The sequence below is a fragment of the Malus domestica genome, chromosome 14, assembly GCF_042453785.1.
Source record: "Malus domestica chromosome 14, GDT2T_hap1".
Taxonomy (NCBI): Eukaryota; Viridiplantae; Streptophyta; class Magnoliopsida; order Rosales; family Rosaceae; genus Malus; species Malus domestica.
In genome coordinates, this window is record NC_091674.1 from 15,775,775 (window position 1) to 15,788,503 (window position 12,729).

A 12,729-nucleotide genomic window follows, 5' to 3' on the forward strand; every position below is an offset into this window, starting at 1 on the left:
GATTGGCTGCACCAAAATCATACCTTGGTGGATTGTTGACATAAAATGGTCACTTTCTGACGACCAAATATGTTTGTGTTCACTTTCACATGCGAACATAGGGAACTGAAGCACAGATTAATCTCTGCCATAAAAGCGCATCAGATGCTAAGAAAATGCTGTGAAGATTTCTTAGCTCATGTCAAAATAGAAGCAGGCAATCCGGTACAACTTGAAGTTCTGCATGTGGTCAACCAATTTTCTGACGTTTTTCTCGAAGATCTACCCAAAATATCGATCAATCGAGAAGTGGAGTTCACCATTGATCTACTTCCAAGTACAAACAATATTTCACTTCCATCTTTTCGTGTGAATCTTGCAGAATTGAGAGAACCAAAGGCTTAGTTTCAAGAGCTCGTCGATAAGAGATTCATCCAACCCAACACCTCACCATAGAGAGCATTGAACCTATTCCCGGAGAAAAAAAGATGAAACTTTGAGGTTGTGCTTACATTACAGGCAAATCAATCGGGTGATGACTGAAAACGTTATCCTTGCCTCGAATTGATGATCTCTTTGACCAACTCCAACGTGCCTAACTTTTCTCCAAGATTGATTTGAAGTCTAGTTACTATCAGCTGAAGATCAGAAGTGAGATGTTAATGACTTGACATGGTCATTATGAGTTATTTCTGATCTTGTTCGAGGTGACAAATGCTTAAGCAGTTTTCACATGGACCTGATGGATCGGGCATTCCGCCCATATCCTTACAGGTTTGTTATAGTCTTTATCAAAAGTGAAGTCGAACATGCCAAACACCTATGATGTGTTCTGAGGAAACTCAAGAAGAATAAGCTTTACGCCAAATTCAACAAGTGCCAGTTCTGTCTAGATCAGGTGTCTTTCTTTAGACACGTGATCTCAAAGGATGGTATTCTTGTTAATACCTAGAAAGTAGCAGTAGCGGGAATGGAAGGGTCCACAAAATGTCACCGAGATACGAAGTTTCCTTGATCCTGCCGACTACCATTATTTGTTATCATTATTGCTTTTAATGTTTTGTACCGTATGCTTGTTTTACAATGAAGGGTTACAACTTTTAAGTAACAAGAGTTTTACAAAACTTTTGTTTTTTGCTCCTCCAGGACTTAGTGACGGTGCTCTTGTGGTGACGAGAATTTCTAGTAAACGCTGACATTCACTATTGTTAATGTAGGAAGTTTCTCGTTTTGTATAAACATTCTTTACTTTACTGCACTCATACTTATGCTCTGACATTGCATGTGTAATAAGGGTCCTTCCCGTTATTGCGTACTCACACTATTAGACTAAATTATTTCTAGCTAGACTTTTAGGTTTTAATTTATTCACACTTTTCCACATCACCATCACTTTATGGTTTCGTCACCTTTCCTGTGTCTGCCAACACCCTTTGATTCAGATGTCTGAGTGGACATCAATTCCGCGGCGAGGTGTGTCAACATATCTATATCATAAGAAGATAGCAAATTTTCCAAGGAAAAAAAAAAGATTGAATAAATACAACTAAATCGAAAGGAGATAGATATTGCAAGCAAGAGGTCTGTAATAAAGGTAGCTAAAAACAGTTTATCTGCAATATAGGTAGAGATTATCCACAAATAAGTGGACTGCTCCAACATTGAATTTATCTTATATTTTCATTTCATCCACGCTTCTCCACTTATCCCTCGTTCCTCTACCACCATCCCGCCTTTTCTTGTTGGAGTTTTGAGATCCATGTCCCACATTGGGGAACACGTGTTTCCTAATTGCATTTATGTATGTTTTGTCCTTTATATTAGTAGTTAGGATTTGAACCATTTAGAAAAGGATTGAAGGCTTGGGCCTTATCAGAGTTCATTAATTTTAATTTTGGATTAAGTTTTTAATTAACATATTAATTAAAAATCAGTTTGATTAAGAGACATAGCTTTTAGAAATAGTTATGTACTTTCAAATACGTTCAACAGGTATTTGAAAGAGTATGAAACAACCTATATATTTGTAGTCTTAGTTTCCAACAGAATAATCTTTTTACCTCTTTCTCTTCCGTACAAAATTCCCAAAGAGTAGACTCACAAAGCAATTCGCCATAATTCTATGTCCAATGCAGGTTATAGAATTAGATAGTTGTATCATGGTTGAGCAAAAGTCGTAGAACCACAAGCATAAGAGTGAGACAGAAATACTGTTAGAAGGACACAGTTTTTGCGCTAGCCTCTATCTGTGATTCAATCAAGTCGTAGAACCACAAGCATAAGAGTGAGACAGAAATACTGTTAGAAGGACATAGTTTTTGCGCTAGTCTCTATCTGTGATTCAATCAAGTTAGTATCATTTTAATTCCTATAATTATTTCTGATATTTCATTACGTATTTAAGTATTTTTCGTTAATAAAAAATTAGTTTTCAAGTTCTCTTATTTTTATTTATTTCTAAATTGTTTTCCAACATATCTCTTATCACATTCGTTTCTTTTCCTTTCAATCTCTTGCAAAAGAAATGACAACAAAAGCAAAAACAGAAATAAATGGTGTGTTCTTATTAGTTTATTAATTGTATCATATTCATAGATAAAAAAAGGGGAGACTTTGGATGTGGTCCCTAATTATGAATAATCTTTGATTGAAACTTTGTTGGTTTTCAATTTTTGATCCAAGTCCCTAAAATTAATTGATAATTTATTTCTATGTACGTTACTATATTTTTTAAATTAAAAATTAAAATTTATAGTTGTTTATAGTAATGAGATTTTAAATAAAAAACATAATTTGTGGGATTAAAAATATTAAAATATAAATATACTATTGTGTGTGTGTGTGTGTGTAAACATGGGTACATTCATAAAAAATAACCAAAAAATTATTGTATCAAAACATGGGTACATTCTTCAAAATGGGTACATTTAGCAAAAATAAAAATGGGTACAAATAAATAAAAAAATATGGGTACAATACAAATAAAACTTTAAAAAATATGGGCACAAAAAGAAATTAATATATGGGTACAAATTAAAATTGAAAGGAAAATTGGTACAAATTAAAAAAGGGTTGCAAATTAAAAATGGGTACAAACTAAAAATAAAAATATATGATAAAAAATTTAGCCATAAATATAAATATACTAATTGTAACATTTTTAATATTAAATGAATATATTTAGAAATAAAAAATATTTTATTATTGAAATAATTAATGATATTATTAATACAAAGGACCTTGATCAAAAATTGAAAAGTAATAAGGTTTTAATCAATAGAGTAGTAAAAATTAGGATGAAAACCTAATTACTCCTAAAAAAAGTGTATCATATTAAGCTCCATAGGGTTTTGAATTTTTAACAACAGACAAATATAAAAGCCTTTTTGATTTGGTTGATTAATACATTAGTAAAGGATGTAAACATTTATTATCTTGTTTAATAATTTGTTTTATGGTTTTGCAAATAATGAAAAAAATTAGGGAAGCCCTTGGATACGAAAAATTAGTGATATGGAAATCAAGCTACAATTTCAAACCACCTCAATTGTAAGGTGTTCACACACATATTTGTTGCACTATACAACCAAACAGTTAACTTAGAACCCCGATCTATTCATATAACACAAATTGAACTCAACCCACACCCCATAAAATATAATTCACTCGATTCATATATATATACCAATAAAACAAATAATAATACCCTTTATGATTCATACAATACAAATATATAAATTATCAATAAAAAAATTTATTCTCTTTGGATACACTAGTACAAAAACATGTTTGCGCGACGCAGCAAATTTCATCATGCAAAGCCACTTTGCGCAACACTAAACACAAAATGTCACGCAAAGTGACTTTGCACGACAAAGGTTTTCGTCACGCAAGCTGTTTTGCGCGACGCAGCCTACGTCGTGCAATATTTTGGCGCCAAATCAAGAATGTTTTACCCAACTTTGCACGACGCAGGTGCACCTACGTCGTGCAAAGCTGTTTTGCGTGACGTAGATGGCATCGCACAAAGTCTACGACTTTTTTTTTTCTAAAATAACCACACACAGGGGCCTTTTTCTTCACACTCAACCTCTCTCTTTCACTCTCTTTTAGACTCTCCATCTCTCTCAACCCTCACCATCTCTCAAAACCGTCGCCAAGAAAGCTTTTCTTTTAATTCAATTTGTAATTTTTCTTAGTCTCTTGTTCATTTTTCCTTTTAATGATTGAAGTTCCAATCTATGAGATTTCATGTCACTACTTTAAGTCAAATCCACAATTCAAGCTGGGTAAAACAATTTGAACCATTTCAAGTAAATATTCATTCAAAGCAACTGATGCCCAGATAAAATCGATGCAAATTCAAAACTCGAAACAAATTAAGAACTAATTAAACAACATGCACAAAACTAAACAATCCCACATAACCCATAATTCGCCCAAAAAAATGTTGATCGACCCCAAATTATAATCGAAATGGTCCAAACGAAACGAAGAAATTTTTTATCTCGATCACAAATATACCCGGGGGGGGGGGGGGGAACAAGATTGAAATAGATATGATCCCAATGTAGAGGGTGATGAATTACCTGATTTAGGGATTGCGATTGTGGGTCGTGGAGAATGGAGATGAGCGAGACAGTTTAACTTTAACGAGTGGAGACGACGTCGTACGGCACAACCAACAACACAGGGGAGAGGAAAAGGGAGAGGGAGAGGGAGGGTGAGAGGGAGGGTGAGAGGGCAGAGACTGATCCTTGCAAAAGGATGATGTTATTTGTATCTGCAATAGGAAAAAAAAAAAACAACTTTGCGTGACGCAGGTGTACTACATCGCACAAATCTATTTGTGCGATGTATGTGTACCTACGTCGCGCAAAGGTTTTTTTGTTTTTGTTTTTTGTTTTTCCTTTTTCTTTTCTTTTTGGGTTCTTTCATTACCTTTTTCTTTTGTGGTATCCACTTGTGTAAATATTTTAAATTGACAATCGAATTAATTCATTGTATTCATATAGGGTTAAAAAGTGTAGATGTAAAAAAACATCAAAATCGGAGTTAAAATAACCGTTAAATCGTGATTTTTCGTTTATTGCCGTCGAAAAGGTTTGTCTCGTTACTTGATCTCTGAATGTTTGTTTTTTGCAATTTTTGGCGTATGGGATCTCAAAGCATATACAAACAAGTTTGACGGTTGGATCGTTGAAACTAGTTTCGTACAATGCGTATCCCATTAAAACGATAGATTCCCTTACACTTAGATTTTATTTATACTTTCATCAAGTATAACATAAGATTTTGTGGTATCCACTTGTGTAAATGTTTTAAATTGACGATTGAATTAATTCATTGTATTTATATAGGGTTAAAGAGTGTAGTTGTAAAAAATCATCAAAATCGGAGTTAAAATAACCGTTAAATCGTGATTTTTCATTTATTGCCGTCGAAAAGGTTTGTCTCGTTACTTGATCTCTAAATGTTTATTTTTTGCGATTTTTGGCGTATGCGATCTCGAAGCATATACAAACAAGTTTGACGGTTGGATCGTTGAAACTAGTTTCGTACAATGCGTATCCCATTAAAACGATAGATTCCCTAACACTTAGATTTTATTTATACTCTCATCAAGTATAACATAAGATTTTGTGGTATCCACTTGTGTAAATGTTTTAAATTGACGATTGAATTAATTCATTATATTCATATAGGGTTAAAGAGTGTAGATGTAAAAAATCATCAAAATCGGAGTTAAAATAACCGTTAAATTGTGATTTTTCATTTATTGCCGTAAAAAAGGTTTGTCCTGTTACTTGATCTCTAAATGTTTATTTTTTGCGATTTTTGGCATATGCGATCTCGAAGCATGTACAAACAAGTTTGACGGTTGGATCGTTGAAACTAGTTTCGTACAATGCATATCCCATTAAAACGATAGATTCCCTAACACTTGGATTTTATTTATACTTTCATCAAGTATAACATAAGATTTTGCGGTATTCACTTGTGCAAATGTTTTAAATTGGCGATTGAATTAATTCATTGTATTCATATAGGGTTAAAGAGTGTAGATGTAAAAAATCATCAAAATCGGAGTTAAAATAACCGTTAAATCGTGATTTTTCATTTATTGCCGTCGAAAGGGTTTGTCTCGTTACTTGATCTCTAAATGTTTTTTTTTATGATTTTTGGCGTATGCGATCTCGAAGCATATACAAACAAGTTTGACGGTTGGATCGTTGAAACTAGTTTCGTACAATGCGTATCCCATTAAAACGATAGATTCCCTAACACTTAGATTTTATTTATACTTTCATCAAGTATAACATAAGATTTTGTGGTATTCACTTGTGTGAATGCTTTAAATTGACGATTGAATGTATTCATTGTATTCATATAGGGTTAAAGAGTGTAGATGTAAAAAATCATCAAAATCGGAGTTAAAATAAGCGTTAAATCATGATTTTTCGTTTATTGCCGTCGTAAAGGTTTATCCCGTTACTTGATCTCTGAATGTTTGTTTTTTTCAATTTTTGGCGTATGCAATCTCGAAGCATATACAAACAAGTTTGACGGTTAGATCGTTGAAACTAGTTTCATACAATGCGTTTCCCATCAAGTTCAATAATATATATATTTACTAAGTAGATTTTAATTTATTTATTTTGTACTTATAACACTTAAGAAATTGAATGATATATATGTAAAAAAAAATTATTGTGGGTTTTTGTTAAAAAAAAAATATTATTGTGGGGTTGAAGTAAAAAAAGAAATTTGAATTTAAAAAGAATAAAGTCATATTTTCAGTAATTTTTTAATAGGCGTCGCGCAAAACCACTTTGCGCGATGTCAAATTGTATACCTACGTCACGCAAGTTCTGATAATTTTGGCGGTGCAATAGTGAAAAATAGGCGGTTTTTTTCAATTTTCCAAGTTTGGACCTCTTTCCTGTAGACATCTCTCTTCGCTCTTTCCCTCTTTCCCGTATAGACCACTCTCTTCCCTCTCGCTCATCTCTCCTTCTCTCTTTCCCACAGACATCTCTCTCCTCTTCGCAAGCTTTCCTCTTCACAATCTCGAATCCTACCACCACCACTACCCTCTCGTTCTAAACGACGGGCAGCCACGCGAATCTCGAAGCCGACGCGAATTAAGTCCCCAAAATCAAGGTGAGGGTTTCTGATTATCGATGGGTTTTGTTATTTAGGGTTTAAGCTCAAATTGCATGTTGGGTTTTTGTCAAATTGTTTTTTTCCTGATGTGATTGGAGTTGATTGTCTGAAATTTTTGCAATTTTGTTGATATGTATGTGTGTTTTGTGTATGATCTGTGCAAGTCTCCAACTCCAGCTCACATCATAAGCCGTCTCTAACTCCAGCTCTCGTCATAAGCCGTCTCCAACTCCGTCTAACTCTCATCTGATTGTACAATATGTGCAAGTTCTCTGGCAAATACAAACTTGCATCTCCAATTTGGTAGGTTTGCATTCCATTTTAGTACGTTTCTTATTAGCGTTTTTGTTTGATAAAGTTAAAGTTCTCTGGCAAATACAAACTTGCATCTCCAGTTTGGCAAATACAAACTCGCATCTCCTGTTTGGCAGGTTTGCTCCACGGTCTCCAGGTACTTCTGCGTTTGCAATGGAAACTTCTGATTTGATATTACAGAAAGATAAAGTTAATGGGTTAATTAATTGGTATTTATGCATCTAGATAATAGATATCAAAGTTTTAATTTCCATTTCTTATTATGTTTTAACTTTTATAATAGTTTGATTAGTTTAACCATATCAGTAATTTAAGTTTTGCTTTTTAAATGGATTAATGGGTTTATCAAAGTTCTTAACTACATAACTAGATCTCCAAAAATATGACTTGAATTTGAGTCTTCATCCCTCGTACCGAAAAATGACTTAAATTTGAGTCTCAGTTTAAATTAGTTAGTCATTTGTACTATTTAATTTTCCTATTCTTTTTAAGCTGTTGTGTTGTTGAAAGCTTTAAGTGTACCTGTACCCCATTTTCCACTTTATGAGAATGGTTCTCATATTGGTTTGGTTAAAATTTTCTCTCTGAATAGTTGCAGATTTGCTGGGCCTTCCTATTTTGGGATACTCTCTAGATATTGGGAAAGAGCATGTCAACCTTACTGACGAAAGGCTCGAGAATTTAGGTGTTCCTTCAACATAAGGTTTGGTTTATACTTGTGTAAATTTGGCAAACGGATCCTTCAACATATAATGAAACAGATTGAGTTAGGAAAATCGCAACTGGGTTTTGGAATTTGATAATTTAGGTGTTCTTTTTCTTTTTATTTGAATGAAAATCCCTTTATTGTTTCTACGGAAACATGAGCTAAGTGTTGGAGAAATATTAGAAAATATGATCAATAGAAAAAAATTCCAATAATAATAATCATAAAGAAATTTCACAACATCAATTATATATGAGATTAATATAAACAACTAGAGATAAAGTTAGAAAACCTGACAAACTTAAAGATTGAGGCTTGTATAAATGCAATGTCCTAAAGATAAAATTTCGCCCCTACTCTTGTGCTTGTAGTTCGGTAGGCGTCCATCTCCCAGGATTCAACAATCTATAATCCGAAGTCAAAGCACTTCAATTTTCGGATTCTGGCGAACTTTATATATTCCGTACTCTTAAGACACAACTTGGAATTTAACACACGAATCATTTGAGAAACAAAGTGGGGAAATCCTATTTCTCAAAAGTAAAAATTAACTCTAATTTTCTATAATTTAATACCAATGGTTTCATGGGTTTATATGGAATCCAACTTCTACATATTAAAGAGATGTAACTTTTCATCTATATGTATACATCACTTATAAAGGGAATATCACCTAAACAACAGAACATTTCTAAGAAATTGGTTAACCCTATTTTTCATTCAATTATTAAAATTATATATTACAATATTTCATATTATAATATATAATTTCCAACAATCCCCCACATGAATGAAAAATTAGGAAGAATTTGAGAGTACAAGCGGACAAGAGATGCATCGGGAGAGGTGTCTTTTGGACTTGAACCTACCCTACTGAATACTTATTGGATTTACTTGGTGACATAGTGAATATAAAATCTTGAACTGTTCACTGCAGTAGTAAACTGAGATAATAAGCAACACACATCACTAATCCTAATATATTATGGTTCATACGGTTGTGTTCATTTTGGTCCTGAACAAATCCCGGATTCATGAGAGCTTTAGAGAATTTAGCCATCTCATTCTCATAGAAGCGACCCACTTCTACTCTCACATAGGTGACCACTGATTAAGAATAGTCTGCTATATTCCTCGTATTTATAAGATATCACTACCATTAAGTATAAATATACAACCTAAAATGTATGCAGACAACACACTTCTTCCATCATAGGAATGAGGTATATAGTGTGTTAACTTCTTTGAATCATGCCCAACTAGTTTGCCTATTGAACTTAGACCATGGGATCTCCAATCAACTAAGTTAGGTTTCCGCTTGGCTGATTCATTAATTATGTTGGCTTGAGCCTTATTCCCCTCGATGATCAACTTACTCTCTAGTCTAACCTTTAATAATTGGATCCACTACTAGGTTGACTATTTTTAATGGTATGCACAATCCATCTTATGAAATTGTATTTCACATGAGTAGTTGTTTCACATTGTTTGAAATGTCAAGTCCTCAAAATTATATTAGGACTTAATTACTAGGTAATTTGCTAACACTTGGGTAAACTCCCCCACATTTAAGGTATTTGTAAGAAGGTCTCTAACCTTGCCATACCTTAAACAAGTTATCCATAATAAGAGATATTGCTTATTATCTCTTTTAAATGCAAATTACTCTTCCTAATTTAGACATTGTTCTTTGCCTTATTTGACAAGCCATCATAATACATGCATTATCATTCATATGCTTACTTAATAAACATGATCAGGTATAATACATTTTTCCAAATATCTCACATTTAAGTGTCTAGTCTTTTCTTTCCTCAAAGACCCCCACACTTCTAGGTATTATTCCTCTCACATTGAGTGTCTAGTCTTTTCCTTTTCCAAAGACCCCCACACTTCCAGTGTATAATTCCTCTCAAAGGAATTTCCTTTGGTTTCACCGCAAGATTCCTTTTATGATACTTATCATTAAACTGATCGTCTTCTTTTGCTAGTGCTTGTATTAGTATCACTTTCTTTGCAATTCTAACACCACTCTAATTAGTAATTACTAGCAACTCTAGTGTCTAGTGCCAATTATTAGTCTGAATTTGCAAAGAGTTGCAACGGCTTGTAAAAATAATCACATCAGCACCTTCTTGTGTGGTTTTCTGCACGTGTTTTCACAGCTCTTTTCAAACTGCACATTCATGATATTTCCTCATAAATATATAAAAATTCATGGTCATTTCAAATTAGAATCAAGCAACCATTACGTTCCCTTTGGTAGAAAAATCAAAGGCATTTGACATATTTCAATACCAAACTTTTATACTTCGATAACACACCTCCTTTCTAGGAAAAAGATCCATTTCATAAACTGGTATGAATCCAGTACACCACTTTGGCGTTCACTTGGCCTTAACCGACGCATTTCTTCTCATAAAGCAGACATATATTGAACATGACCTTTAAACGGATCTCATATTAATTGCAGCAATTAACCACAAGATGAAAATCGTTATCACCGTTTCTTTCACGTAACCAGAATCTCCAGCTTTTCTATATCCCAAACGGCACTAACACTATAACCGATATGGTTATAGTCTGAAAAGAACCAAACTAGTGACCACATCATCTCTATCCGTAACCAGTGACCGAATGGTTCACTAATTCGTTTCCTTATCCTTGTGTTCGTATCGTTTGAGAAAACTTGGAGACCTTCGCATCTTGTTTGGCATCTGTTTGTTATTTGAACAGATAAATCCATTTAAATAGAAAATCATGTCTGGTTTCAGCCCACCACGAACCTCACCTATCATAACTGATTGTGTTGTTTAAAAGCACCAAATGCCTTTTTCAAGAAATTTTGGTTTGATAAGTTTAAGCTCCAACCAAGCATCAGCCTATGGCTTCGTTAAAACATATGCAGTGGTTTGCATCTTCCCTATCAAGACAAGATTTGTTTGGATCATGAAGCCACCATCTTCCATGTTAAATAATGGGATCGTAATACTGCATATCAATTTGATTCTCTTAGAGGAATCACTCCATAACAACATCGTTGAGAAACCATTTAACAGGCACAACGGTTGGTGAGATTTAGAATTAATTGGCAAAACCAATCACAATACATAAGAACTGATCGCCATTCTCAATGTCTAATTTTTAGAGTATTGAACCAACAACAATAACGTTAAATGGCAAAAACATTAAATAAACAATCCTTTAACAAATTGCCCATTTTGTTCTTAATGAAATTCAAGAACAATATCTTCACAGCAATATGCATACATTTCAAAGTCTAAATTTTAAATGGCAGTTTCAATAACATATATTCAAATCATTCTTTCCTACTTTCTCAATATAAGTATTTCTTAAATCCATATTTTTCTAATTATTGCATAAAGAAACTTCTATCTTTAGATTGTTGGAGCAATATTAGAAAATATGAGAAATATAAAAGAATTCCAATAATAATAATCATAAAGAAATTTCACAACATCAATTATATATGAGATTAATATAAACAACTAGAGATAAAGTTAGAAAACTTGACAAACTTAAAGATTGAGGCTTGCATAAATGCAGTGTCCTAAAGATAGAATTTCGCCCATACTCTTGTACATGTAGTTCAGTAGGCATTCATCTCCTAGGATTCAACAATCTATAATCCGAAGTCAAAGCAGTTCAATCTTCGGACTCAGGCGAACTTTATATATTTCATACTCTCAAGACATGCCTTGGAATTTGACATACGAATCATTTGAGAAACAAAGTGGGGAAACCCTATTTCTCAAGAGTAAAAATTAACTCTAATTTTCTATATTTTAATACCAATGGTTTCATGCGTTTATATAGAATCCAACTTCTACTTATTAAAGAGATGTAACTTTTCATCTATATGTATACATCATTTATAAAGGGACTATCACCTAAACAACATAACCTTTCTTTCTTAGAAATTGGTGAACCCTATTTTTCATTCAATTATTAAAATTATATATTACAATATTTCATATTATAATATATAATTTCCAACACTAAGAATGTCACAAGAAGGTAGTGGAATTTGAAGAATTAGGTGTTCTTGATAGTTTTTTTTTTTTTTTTTTTGGGGAAAGTACTATCCTTTAAACTTGTAGAAACTGAAAGAAAAGGGATAGGAGTAGTCATATCTATGTAAAGTTTCACTCTTGGTTAAGCTTATGCTATAAGGATATCGTATTTTGTTAGGTCTGGCTTATATTAACAAGGATGTGAACGAACTTGCATATGATATTTTGTGTTCTTTCGATTTCTGAGTTTAATTAATTGATACACTTTTCTGAGTTTAATATCATCAATATAGTGCTTTTTAATATATATCGTCAAATATGTAATATTGAAATATGATGCTATGAAATGCTTAAGATATTGACAGTATAGTACATTAATGTAATCTCTTTATCACACCCTGCAATTCATGAAGTGTAAGCTTGAGATATGTATCCTTACAGTTTTTACATGAAAGTTAACTTTATCCTGTCTAGGAACATTCCTACCCTGGTGACATTTTCGCTGTATTTCTGATGGATTCCAGATTT

At 33.0% G+C, this 12,729-nt stretch overlaps 1 long non-coding RNA gene across 1 annotated transcript; it reads left to right on the plus strand.

Annotated features, from left to right (window-relative positions):
• The first annotated feature begins 6,937 nt into the window (after positions 1-6,937).
• On the plus strand, positions 6,938-8,234 carry LOC139191550 (uncharacterized). The gene is made up of 2 exons (XR_011575597.1): positions 6,938-7,143; positions 7,311-8,234. It is a non-coding gene; the product is annotated as an uncharacterized lncRNA (long non-coding RNA).
• Positions 8,235-12,729: the final 4,495 nt, after the last annotated feature.